Below are 10,180 nucleotides of genomic sequence, written 5' to 3'. Positions count from 1 at the left end.
TCCATAATCTTCCCCGGCACCGAGGTCAGGCTGACAGGCCTGTAGTTCCCCCAGCAAGATGATCGTTTAGCTGCCCTAATATTTGTTCTTTGATTCTTCCCAGTCAATACAGACAAGGAAGACTGTGTAGAGCGTGGGGTCAGCACTGTCTAAATCAGGCAGACAGTTCTCCACTCCCACCTCTTTGGAGACAAACCTTGCCATCACCTGCTAGCATCAGTGCCCAGTGAGCGTGCAGTGCTCCTCCTGCCCTTCAAAATAAGGCGGTTTTGGTGAGCAGCTCTCGACTCGAGAGTTCACTTCTGTATTCTCTCCTTCAGAGCGCAATTTTGACATCCTTGAGGATTTCTGCTGTGCAGAGAATGGAAAGAGGTTGCATCTACACCATGAGAAAGAACTGCTCTCTACTTCGTCTTTGTGATCTGACTCCACGACTTACCCTGGTTCAGCACCCTTGGTAGAGGAGGCAAAAGAGAGCACACTTATGGAGCTAGGTGTGCTAGGTGTGCTAGGTGTACGACAAACAGAGTTCAGACACAGGAGAAAAAAAAATAATCAAGCCTTTGTGTAAGAACATGCTAAGCCCCAATTGTGATTATGTAAAAAAGTACATAAATATACAAAACTGTAATAGCAATACAGAAACTGTGATACATATGCAAAAACAGCTGCAGACCTGGTCAGATAAGGCTTTACTAATGGAGGAAAGAGGTAGTCCTTAATCCAAAAAGCTTATTGTATTGTTTACTACTACTTCTAGATTACTGATGCACATGCTAGCCTCTGACGCACAGCAATAGCCACTTCCAACCAAGTCAATAGGATTATTTTTTGCTTGTTTCTTCAGACAACTTTTCTGTCCTTGCCAAAGGAAGTCATGTGCAGATTTGAATTCCTGACAAAGATTTCATAAGACAAAGATTTCGTACTTCAAGTGCAGCACTGAATGTAATGACACATTGTATTTACTGCAGGGTTTTTCCCTGGTTTTTGGTAGTTCAAGAAAAGTAATCCAGTTATCGGAACAATTTCTAAAATATTCACTCATGATGCTCATGGTTTTACCACTTTCTTGCAGGACAGCAATCACCAAGATTGCCAGAACTGTTCTTGCCCAAAGTCCTGCTTCTGAAATGAATTTAAGTACACCGCGGGTATTCTTAACTGTTCAGAATATTTTTTTTTAACCAAATTAAGGATTTTGTGATTATTAAATGTCTCAACTTTCCAAAAGTCAGCCATCATTTTCGGAGGTGTCAGTCATTCAGCTCTGCAGATGGACTCAACTGGTTGTTCAGGAGAAAAAAATGGGGGAGGAGGTAAAAAAAAAAAAGGGGGGGGGAGGAGGAAGGGTAGATAATGTAATATTAGGAGATCTAAAACCTTCAGACATACTGAAAACTTACTTATACTCTATATAACACGGGTTAAAGTCTTTACTAATTACATTTCTTCCTTAGTAATTAACAGAGCTACAAATTTTATTACTATTTACTCTGGGCTCATGTGTAAAAATCTCTTTTTTCATTTTGATCCTTTTGGACAGCAGCATGAATTTGTATCACTTTTATCGCTGCACTCATTTCTTTCTTCAGGAGTCTGAAAGGTTATTTAAAAACTCTAGGATATATGTAACACAAATATTTTCTCAACCAAATTTGTATTCATAAATACTCAGTAGAAGGTCAGTAGATGAAAGAAGCTTATATTTCCATATGATAAGACAGGCAATATAATATACGTATCCTATTTAACACCATCCTCCTGTTAATCTTATCAGATCACATTAGCTGAAATAAATGAATCAAAAGTTAAGATCTATTACACTTCTCTGCAGGATAAAAAAACTTATGTCATGAAATTTCTGTAAATTAAATTGAAGATTATAACATTTGTATAGTGTGACATTCAGATACAAACAGGAAATTTCTGTGAAAATACAGTATTCAGTGAAGAATACAAATTCTGCAAGATATCAAATTGTGTTTGGAGAAAAAAAATTAAGTTTGCCAAAAATGCATTTTTTTATCCAGAAAACATAACTCTAATGCTCACACCCTTCCGTTTCATAGCAATATATACCCAGAAGATACTCTTGGTTCAATTCCACTCACACGCTGCATCAAATATTTCCTTTCACACACTGACTGAGCAGCATCTTAAAACCAGTTACATCCCTCTCCCCTCTTTTACTTTACAGGGGATTTGTCTGTGTGAGCTGCCATAATTGTTTTTGGATGTCGCATGCTCCTGTTTTTCTTTGCGGGTCAAGTTTGTGTGTCACCACTATGAAGGGGATACACCACAGACTACTCACTTGGTCAAAGTGCTATACGCCGAAGACCCAGTCCTTTTAGAAAGCCAATCCATGGGGTTCAATGAAGACAGTGATATACTCAAACTACAGCCTCAGTGAAACACCAAGACAACCAGAAAGACATGCAGGTATCAAATGTTTAATGTGTCAGGAAGACACAAATGATATCTAATGGATCCATCCGGTTAAGAAAACTGACGTGAAATATTATGAACTCTGAATGCATTAAGATTTTGTACAACTGAATGTTCTGTTTCATCATTTTAAAAGATACTGCTGGCACCTACCACATTATTCAAATCAAAAGTCATATTTTTAACCAAAAAGAGAATTAATTTAGCTCTGAAAATAATAAAAGACCGTATGGATACTTCTGTTTTGAAAACTGAAACATTTCCACTATCGTATTTGATATGTCCTCATATCAATCAAGAACTAGCAACAAAACCAAGAATCTCAATCTTAACAAAACAAAATTAGAACATTTTTCATCCCAAAGACACGAGCTGTATTCCCATGCACCAGCAGACTCAGGCAAGCCAGCATTTTGCAACAGATAGTGGAAATATTACAAAGGGGAATATTACAAAGATTCCCCTTCACTACAGGGAGAGGGAATAAAAAGGAAAGCGCAATGAAACCATCCTGTTGTTTCCCAGTGCTCAGATTATCAACGCAGACAACTTGTCAGCTTTGCATAATTTGGAGGGCCTTGTAAATTTAAATTTTTATTAAATCAACTACAGCAGCTATTTTCCAGCTATATCAACCACCTTTGCAACACTGCTGGACAATTTCACACAGACATTGCAGCAGAAGGCTTTACAGGTCATGAAAAGTCGTTAAGAGGTGCAGTGGCTCCCGAGGACCGTTGCTGGAGAACATTTCACGTAGAAGGTGCAGCATATTGGAAAGCAAGGATACGTGTATGCTGAAAGTGGTAAGAGGTGATGAGAATAAATCTTACAAAGATCTGAGTGGATGCCAAAACACCATTGCTGTGGCACCATACAAATACGGTAGCTTTGTTGCCTAGGAATAGATTAGTAAAAAATAATCCAGGGGCTTTCTGGATAGAAAAAGAAAATCTTAATTTATTGGCTCCAAGCAACGTTAGCCTTTTTGAATCGGCAGGTATTAAACAACTGGTGGTAAAATCAGTCAATATTACCACATTCTGGGGTAGTTTTTTGTTAAAGCGTTTTATAATACAGCAAAGAATCACATTTTAATTGATTTTTTTAAAGTCTGAGTTAGCGATATATTTTACAAAATTTATAATGTAGTATTAAAGGAAACAGAATAAATACACCCTTTCTATATGAAAATAACTCTCCAGCACACACTACCCTCTAGCATAACATACGGAACAGCATTCCCTATATTATCCTCACAGCAATCCCATGCCAGAGCTTCACAAAAATGCTTTATGCCAGTCCTTATCAATTACTGGCAAAAATTAAAACTGTCCTTTGCAGTGAAACTGTGTTGATATACAAAGGTTGAGAGATGTTTCTTACTGGAGAAACTGTCCTCAAAAGAGCTTTGAGATATGTAGCACAACTCTGACTTTTCATTCCTAGTCTCATTTCAGTTGCTGGTTGTTCAGCTTTTCCCAGGCTTTCCTAGCTGCAAATCTTTGTTTAAAAATAATTAGGGACTTAAGAGAATTACAAAATATGAAGATACCGCATGTACTACAAAAATTAGAAGCTTTTAGTAGCACAAGTACGTTGCAGTCTCTCAAAGGTAACTTCAAGCACAGCCATAACTAGTTAAGATTTAATTCAGGAAGAAGTCTCTTCATGAAACCAATAGCTTGTGAACCGTTTCAGATATCGCTCCATTTCTAGTACGTACATGTGTCTGTACCCTTTCTTTGGTTTGGTTTACGATGACAGAAGAGAGTGCTTTCTTTCAGAGAGCATTACTAATAATTTGTCCTTGTATCTTCTGAACCAGCAATTAGTAAAGAACCTATAATTTTTCAAAATATAATGAAACAAGCCACAACCAAGGTAGTCTGTCTGCCCTCCCAGCAAAAGCAGTGAAAGGACTAGGTACCACAAACTGTGCCTTCCAGGATGCTTGGAGATCTCATGGAGAGGAACAAGAAGTAACAACCCTGTTCAACGAACACAATCAGCCCGGCGTGGGCTCCTGCCAGCAACATGCATATAATTACAGGCTCTGGGATTTAATGTAATCTCAAAACTAAAGGATGACTCTGTCTTACAAGTGCCTTCCACATGCTGCAGTACATGGTTAAGGACTCCTGTAATTACAATTTCTGTAAGGCTTTGTACTTCGTAGAGGCTTTTTCAATTAGTCAAAATGATGACCTTCCTATTGCTACATCAGTCTTTAACAAAGCACAGCTAAGCATTTCCTCAAAATTACCATACTGGAAGCGGGGACAATCTCTTACACTTAGCAGAAAACAGCTGTTCTTACTCTCATTTAAAAACAAAAAAAGATTATGATTCCACTGAAACCACTTGAACAAAAGTGGAATAATTATACCTCTCTCTAGCTACACTCCTTTGTTTCTGTATTTTTATCAACCTATTTTGCAGCCGTGAAATTGGAATATCACACTAGAAAATAAAATGTGTATTTGGAGGGATGAGTCCAGAATATAACATAAGGTCATTTAATCTACTACAGGAGATTTTTAGGAATTAACTCAGTATGGCTTTATGGACAAGCCTTTATATTCAAGATACTGTCAAAAAGGATGGCGATGGAAGATTATGGCTCTAGAGATGCAGCACAAAGAAGGGATAGCACAAGCAGAGTTTCAACCAGCGACACCTCCAAGCCTTGCAAGACGAAGGGAGATGCTGATTCACTGACACAGTTGTATTCCTACTTGTGTGCAAGCTGCAGGAGGACATGGTAGCAGGTGCTTTTCCAAAACAGAGTGGGTTTCTATACTGAAATTAGGTTGCGTAGTGTATGCTTGCCTGCGGTATGAGCAACGGCCAGCCAACTGGCACTGACCACTGCACCTTCCCAAGCCATATCAGCTATTTCATCCCAGAAGCAGAATTGGTATGCCTGAAAACCAAAGATAAACAGAAAATCCAGAAAAACTGATCGGATTTACGGACAGGCAAAAACAAGCAACAGGGGAAAGAAAAAAAAAAATTATTCCAGTTTGAACAATGGGCGCTGACTCTCCTGATTACGACGTGTTTGTTGGATAGAGCTGTTAACTCAACTTGCTAGCGGGTTCACATTTTACTCCAATTCCCAAACTTGTGCAGCACTGTCCTGTCCCTGTGCAAGCTGTGCTACACAGTGACACCGGACACACAAGGGGGTACCACCCTGGAAGGAGACGAGTAGGTACTGAGCAACCTTTGGATGAAGTCTGACAATTCCCTAACAGGAATGGTGTGATCCTAGTGCTGACGTAGGCTTGTGGTACGAACCTTGCAGTTTCCAGTTTGCTGATCTCTGCAAGAAGAAATGATCACTGCCTTTTCATCCTGCACACTACGTATGTGTGTGCAGACCTTGCAAAGGCTTGGAGGTCACACTACAGCACGCTGCATCCCAGGCTTGCCCTGCGTACCTTCTGGGAGTTTTTCATTTGGCGACACAAAATTTAACTCGTTTGGAAATTTTGCCATCTTCTGAGGACTGACAATCAGTCACCACTAAGGAAGAATGAAATGCACAGTGGTCTGTTACTGTAGTCTGGTTTAACACACAGGGAACAGGAAAGACATAGCAGAATTGGGGTGAGGAAGGAAATCTTCCTGCCAAGTGAGAAGGTCCTTCTATGCCTCCCTGGATCCCTCTGCAGCATGAATATACTCTGCTCCCCTACTGTCACCTGGGAGCGCTACCACACCTCCCTAGCGCTGTTACGGTTGTGGCTGATGACATATTCTGTGGCCTCCCAAGATCAGCAATGTCAATACCCTATAGACTGCCTTGGACTCAGTTTCTATCGCATGGCAACCTGTGACTCAATGACCAAGTTATTTCCTCTTGTTTTGTGTTCTGAAGTAAAATTTGTGAGAAAAACATGGCTTTAGCTGGCCTCAAATTTGAAACCCAGCATCCACACCAGGTCTTCTCTGGCATCTTCTGAAACTATGCACCTATATGAGAAGGCACATCCCTGAAGTTTCTGTGCAAATACATCGGCGTTCGTAGTCTCGGGAAGAGTGTCGTATCATTGTACATCAGTGTATCACAGCATATGGCCGGTACCATTGACACTTCTGCACAGCCTTTAAATCCCAAGCCTTTGTTTTAGGTGATGATTTTTAAAATTGAATTAATGAATAATTAAAGAATTTTGGATCACCATTTGAACTATAACTTTTTAAAAGGTATTTAAATCTCTGAGCAACAATCACATATAAACAATAAGAACTGAGACCTATTGAGATTGGTGGGCTCTTCCACTGCAGATACCTACATCCCACCAGGGACTGCTGCACCACACAATGCAGTAGTACACTTTGAATTCACTAGCCTAGCTCAAGGCTTGGAAATAAAGTGAGTTAGTCTGAATTAAGTCTGTCTTACTACGGTCAGACTCTTTCTGGCAGCTAAACGAGAGCTAGCTTGGGTATCTCCCAGTGCTGCACACTGTAAAAAAACCTCTGTGTGTTACCAAATACTTTTATCATCATAGTTTCGTGAAAAGTCACACAATTAAGCATCCAAATACAAGACGTAAGAACAAGGAACACAGACCATACCTGCAGTACCAGGCAGCATATCCCAGAATACAATGACTCTAAAAATGACTGCGCAGATCATTCAAGGTAAGTAAATGAACAGCAACTGCGACAACAGGTTTAATGCAATCATCGCTTGTATAAATGGGAGAAGACTCAGTACAAGTACTGAGAAGATCGCTACCTGCCTTGTGCAGGGAGACCTATACTAGAACCCGATATTCAACTCCAGTACCTATGCTGGGCTTTGCTTGGTTTGGATTTGTTCGTCTGTTTTTAAAAGGTTGAAAAACTGGACAGGCTGTCGAGAAGAGTACCAAGACTGAATTGAGGAATAAAAATGCCTCGTGCAGTGAAAGACTCAGTAAGCATAATATCATATTGGAAGAGTTTGGACTGTGACTTGATTACACAGCATGTAAGAGCTGTCAAAGAAAGGATGTGTTGAGTGCTCAAGAGCTTCTCCATCACTTGATGGACAAGGGAGGCAATGAAAAGCTGCACAGGAAAAACAAATGGTCGGAACGCAAAGCCAGTAAAATTCAAACTAATCACCACCTTCTGATGGGTAGGTCTACTGACGGATAAAACTATCAAAATGGTTCTCCGAAGAGCCACTGCCTGCCTGCCTTGCTGAAATACACATTTTTGCAAAACATCAATTATTGGACTTGCTGTAACAATAACAGGCTGGATGCCACATCCTGCTTACACGGAGGGTAACCAAACATCCTACATGTCTTTTCTTGCCTTAGAAAGTATACAAAGCAAAAGATGAGATTGTGATGGCCTCCTGCTGTCTGTGTCTACTTTACTGCTTTGAATAAAAGAAATGGACACCATTAAAAAATGGACTGGAAGTCTTCAGGCTATTTTCATCCTTAAAATACTAACCAGGTTTGCACAATGGTGAAATCTATACAAATAAAGTGTTATTAAAAGATAGGACTTGCAACAGAACATGTTTTATCAAATAGATAATTAACACCCATATAAAAATCTTCTTATAATCAGAATTCCTAATGTGTTAGAAAAACTGCCCCATTATGCTCCAAAACTGCTCCATGTTCTCAAAGTATCAACACTTCCAAGAGCAAGGAAACCCTTTTGTGCACCATCCTCACCCCCACACATCCCCTCCCTTTTGCTGTAAAAGAAAGAACAGGATCCACAGCAACAGATGGCAAAAATGTATGTGCAAAGTATCATAAAGCATGTTATTTACATCAGGAAAAGAGAACATCTATAACATAATTTCAAAGGAAATTATCATCATGTTTTGCTCTCAGGAAACAATTAAAACAAACGAAGGGAAGGTTCCTAGGCAAGGGGTTGAAGTATTTGTAACATAAGTCTCAAAAGCGAAAGGTTGATAACCTCAAGCTTGTTTTAGAGTCATTCCTCCATGGATCATTAGTGCTTTAGTGGTGTCCCGCTGCTATTCATCACACTTTTAATAGCTCCTTCTAAAATACTCTTCAAAAAAGTTTGAAGCTTGGCCTGACAACATTAACACTTAAAAGTCTGTATACATATTTATCAGGTTTGGGGCGGGGGGGTGTCCCTCTTTTTTTTTTTTTTTTTAATCAGAGAAATCCTACAATCTCCTAAGGCAAACATGACATAATATACAATAATGATCAATAACAAACTGGGAGCATGTAAATACAGAGGCAAAACAATGTATTCAAGAAAACCCTAACAAAAAACTAAAATATGCCAATCAGTAAAACAAATGTTCATCACAGAAAATTAGAAGGATAACTGGAAAAAACCCTAAAGCATTAGATACCTTCCTATAAAGGACAAATTCTTCATATATTATTGTAAACTTATCACTTGTAAACTATCAATCGGTAGTGACAAATCATTGTTTTAATTACTTTTATAATACTCCAACATTCTTACACAAAAACCCTCTCACAAATTTCTTTTGGACTGTCAGGTATGAATTAATACCTTATCAACAGACATCAGACTTCAAGTTCCATATTACATTTCCACTAACCAACTAGTAATTTTGCCTGGAACTTGCATATATTTTTTAAAAGCACAAACAACCCCACCTTGAATTCCTGACGAGTTCAAAGCTCTCAGGTTGGCTTTAGGGGCTTGAGAAGAGTTACAGCCTGGGCCGGTCCGAACGCCCCCACCAGCCGCCCGGGCTCAGAGGGGAGACAGGCGGGCTGCACCAGCGCAGCCCACCGCTGCCACCCCAGCGCTGCTCTGAAAGCTGCCACTTCGCTCCATCTTGTCACAGTCAACAATCTTCTTTTTGAAGATGTTTCACGTGATTCAATAAATCTCAGTGAAAAATTCTTAATAACTCATTCTAATTTTTCCCTTATTTTTCCACACTTCTCTACAACTATTGCGACCTTTCAAAATTTCCCTTAAAACTTGTCTCCTCTCTCCACAGATATCTGGGCTCTTCTAATAATTATCCATTGGATACAAATATGCTATATGCATAAATTTTTACCTTTCCTCATAACCCGGGGCTGAAATCCACCTGCTTTCTGTTTCCTCCTATGTTTCAATATGGGAAGCAGCCGTAATTTAATTTAATAGTCTTGGTGCAGTCCAACAGACATTTAAGTAGGGGCAGTTACTTTCCTGTGCCCGTGACATGCCCTTTCTTAGTACAGCATTAGTAACTCCTTTTCGCAAGTATTACTGCTATTAGAAGAGGTCCCAGAAGAGGACCGGCTATGGTTTCCACTCGGCCGAAAGCCGTCGCCAGAAGGAATGTGGCGACCCAGATGGAGCCCTCGCGCAAGCACGCAGCTGTCCAGGTCTCTGGCTGCAGGGAGTGCCTGAGCCTGTGGGCTGTAGCGGAGGGCGGCAGAGACAACACCTGTGTGCGGTGTGACCAGGTGGATGATCTGCTCGGCCTGGTGGCGGAGCTGAAGGAGGAAGTGGGAAGGTTAAGGATTATCTGGGAGTGTGAGAGGGAGATAGATTGGTGGAGCCGCACCCTGCCATCCCTGAGGCAAAGGCAGCAGATGGAGGCTCTGCGAGAAGCCGAGGATCTCCTGCCTTCTTGCCACCAGGTAGAAAGAGGAGACCTAAGCGACGGGGGGGAATGGAAACAGGTTCCTGCTCGGGGTGCCAGGCGAACCCCCGCCCGGCCTCCCTCACCTTCCCGGTTGCCCTTACA

General features: G+C 40.5%; 1 protein-coding gene across 1 annotated transcript in view; it reads right to left on the bottom strand.

Annotated features, from left to right (window-relative positions):
* The window catches only part of GRIP1 (glutamate receptor interacting protein 1), a 242,504-nt gene that overhangs the window by 167,880 nt on the left and 64,444 nt on the right, over positions 1–10,180 (bottom strand). The window lies entirely within an intron of this gene.

The sequence above is a fragment of the Pygoscelis adeliae genome, unplaced genomic scaffold (assembly GCF_000699105.1).
Source record: "Pygoscelis adeliae isolate BGI_AS28 unplaced genomic scaffold, ASM69910v1 Scaffold113, whole genome shotgun sequence".
Classification (NCBI taxonomy): domain Eukaryota; kingdom Metazoa; phylum Chordata; class Aves; order Sphenisciformes; family Spheniscidae; genus Pygoscelis; species Pygoscelis adeliae.
The sequence above is the reverse complement of the archived record's forward strand: the minus strand, read 5'-3'. Positions and strand labels throughout refer to the sequence as shown.